This window comes from Garra rufa, chromosome 20 (assembly GCF_049309525.1).
Source record: "Garra rufa chromosome 20, GarRuf1.0, whole genome shotgun sequence".
NCBI classification, from domain to species: domain Eukaryota; kingdom Metazoa; phylum Chordata; class Actinopteri; order Cypriniformes; family Cyprinidae; genus Garra; species Garra rufa.
Genome location: NC_133380.1, coordinates 4658662 through 4662438, shown reverse-complemented (window position 1 = coordinate 4662438; position 3777 = coordinate 4658662).

Sequence of the window (3777 nt, the reverse complement as noted above, 5' to 3'; positions counted from 1 at the left end):
TGTTTATTTAATTAATGTTTTAAAAAGCAGTTAAATGAAATAAAAAATGTAAAGATTAAAATTTTTTTAAATTTCAGTTAAATTAAATTTCAATTTGCATTTTTTAAAATGTGCATTTAAACTGTTTTAAATAAGTCTTTTTAAATTTAAAATGATTAATTTATTGTTCATTTTAATGTTATTGTTGATAATTTATCTACATTTTTAAACATTAATTAAATAAACTTAAATTGATTTATACCAATGTATTACATTTAATTAAATGTAATAATAAATGAATTTAATTATTATAATTTAAATAAAAAATGAAATTACATTTTATAAATGTATATATTTAAATCTGTATTATATTTTCTTTAAAAAAATAAATGCAAATTATTTTATATAAAATGTATTATATATGTATGTATGTGTGTGTGTGTGTGTGTGTGTGTGTGTGTGTGTGTGTGTGTGTGTGTGTGTGTGTGTGTGTGTGTTTTGTGAAATTTACACTGTATAATGTATATATATTTTTGTTATAATTATCTCATATTTTTTGGCCATTTTGTCTTTTTTGCTAGTTTCTCTGGTGGTCAAGCAGTCCTAAAGAAGATGAACCTGTGAAAGCTCCCTACAGTAAAGCCAGCACTCAGAGAAGTGATTTCCAGCCGATCAGAGACGTTCCAGTCAGAGAACGAGAGACAAACAGACCCGCAGCCACTGGAATCAGTACGTTTGTGTGGTTTTTGGCTTATATTTATATATAATGTGACATCAGGCTCTTTTATGATGAAACATTGCTTTTTAATTGTTTGCAGTTCCTGCTTTAAATTCCTTTGACCAATCAGAAAAACTCCAGGACTTTCATAGATGTGAATGATTGTTGAAGATTACATGATCAGCCCTACAAAGGTGGGACTTTTTTATTGTCAAAATATCAAAATCAACAGTCGGTCATCATTTACTGAGCCTCATGCTGTTTCTGTCTGCTGTAAAACACCAAAGGAAAATGTTTGATGAATATCTCTTTTCCATTCAATAAAAACCCCACAATGACCAGTTTCCAAAAACACAATTAAAGCACCACAAGTATCATAAAAATAAGCCATAATCCATATGTGCATAATTTCTGTGATAGTGAGGAACATATTTTTTCGTTTTCTATATTAATTGAGCATGATAATCAATAAAAAGTGCCAGTGTTGTTATTGTTAACTCAAATTAAAAGTTTTTTTTTGACGTTGAAATTAAAATAAAGAAAGTAAGTTTTTAAAAGTTGCTGTACTACCATTACTAAACTAACCTCCTTAAAATAATAATAATAAGTAAATAAAACTGAAATCAAAATAAATTAAGGTTAAGTAATAAAAAGATTAAAAACAAAAATCACAACAAAATTACTAAAACTCTAAAATTAAAATGGCAAACTAAGTTTTCTATGATATAAATCAATTAAAAAGTGCCAGTGTTGTTATTGTAAAAGTAAACTTTTAAAAATACATCTTTTTAAAAAAATATAAATATTAGATGATTAGATATTAGATGATAAATAAAAAATAAAATAAAAATTCCAAATAAAAATGCTAAATGATGCCTTGGCAACTAACTAAAAATAAGTTGAAGTACTACACATTTTAATTGACTAAAAATAATAAATGAAAAAAAAAAACGGGAATAATATTAGTATAGTAATAATAAATAAATTAAGGCTAAATAAAAACATTGAAAAAAAAATCACAACCAAACTACTGTTTTCTGTAATATTAACCAATAAAAACCTGCCAGTGTTGTTGTTGTTAACTAAAACTAAAAGTAAAAAAATATATATTTTTGGTTTTTGAAATAAAGTAAAATATAAATATTAAATGAAAGCTTAAATGTAAATGAGAAATTTTTGCCTTGGTAATTAACTATAATAAAATAATGCGAAGTACTAAAATTACTAATAATATTACCAAAGGAATACACACAAAAAAACTAAAACTGAAATAAAAATAAATTAAGGTTACATAGAAATATTTAAAATACAAAAATATTTAAAAATGCAAAGACACAATTACAACAAAATTACTAAAACTTCGAAAATAAAACATTAAACACTGTTTAGTGTGATATTAAACAATTAAAACTAAAAGTATTTAATTTCAATAAAGTAAAACTGAAATAAAAATGCTTTGGCAAATAAAATAAAATAAAACAAAACAAAATAAAATCTGAATAAAATTACAAAAAAATTTAACTGAAATAAAATAAAAATGGTAAATAGAAATATAAAAAAAATAAAACATTGACACAATCAGAAAAAAATGCTAAACCTTAATTAAAATGTTAAAGACATTTTGTATGATATTAAACAATAAAAACTAAAACTATTAAAAATTATTTTGGGGAATTAAAATAAATTAAAATATAAATATTAGATGAAAAAACAAAAAATGATAAATGATGCCTTGGCAACTAAATAAAATAAAATAATTCCTAATAAGTCCTGAATTACTCAAATGACTTAAAAAAAACCCTAAACTTAAAAATAAAATTTAATTAAATAAGTCTAAATAGAAATATAAAAAAACTAATACAATGACACAATCAGAAAAAATGCAAAAAAAATTAATAAAATATAAATAAATAAAATATAATTAAAAATATATAATAAAAGCTAATTTCAATTTAAAATATATTTAATAATATGTAATATTAATTAAATAACTCTGAAGTGTACAGGCAAGAAAATATTTAAACATTTTTGTATGTAATATCAAAGAGTAACATTGTTTAATTTTAAGGCACAGTCTTTAAAAGAGATTGTGGGATTGTTTTTGATGTACATTGTTATTAATATACCAGGATCTGAAATCAAATACATTGACGTGCTTTATGCTGCTCTGTCTGATTTATCTATACATTTTGTCATGTCACTGTCTGACGTTGTGCATTGTAAATGCATAAATCAGCTTCCAAAGCCCCTTTTGAAAGTGACAAATACTGTTAAAGTTATTGACACATAGTGTCAGACAGCTAACATCCTCTCGCAAATGAACAGCAGTCAAACTCCAGCTGAGCTTCACTGATATGTCAAATGACTTCACGCTGAAAAGGAATGAATCATTTCATCTGCTAACTTTTACAGATGTACGCACCCCGCGTTTCTCTTACTGTGAGTCTGAACTGACTCTTGGCCGGTCTTGAACTTCAATCCAAGTAAAAGCGTTTGCTACAGCTGCATTCATTCCTCAACTCACATCTGCTGGACTCTTGTTCGACATGAAAGGAATATTTCAGCCAAAAAGTATAATTTGTTGAAAATGCGTTCACCTTCAGGTCATCCCAGATGCAGATGAGTTTATTTCTTCATCAGATTTAGAGAAATGTAGCATTAGGTCACTTGCTCACCAATGGAAGTGAATGGGTGCCGTCAGAATGAGAGTCCAAACTGTTTTTTTTTTGGTGTATTTTATTTAAGTTTTTCATCTAATATTTATATTTTACTTTATTTCAAATACCAACAATTATTTTTAATAGTTAAAAATTTAATTTAAAAGTATTAGTAGTTATGTTGTGATTTTGTCATTGCATTAGTTTTTCAATATTTCTATTTAACCTTAAATTATTGTATTACATTTCAGTTTTATTTATATATTTTTAGTATATTTAGTAAAACTGAAATAAATTAAAACTAAATATAAATATTAAAAACTAATAAAATGAGAAAATCACAACAAAATTACTCTGAAACTGAAAAAAAGAATAAAATAAAGTTAAATAAATGTTTTTAAAATTAATGAAATGACAAAAATC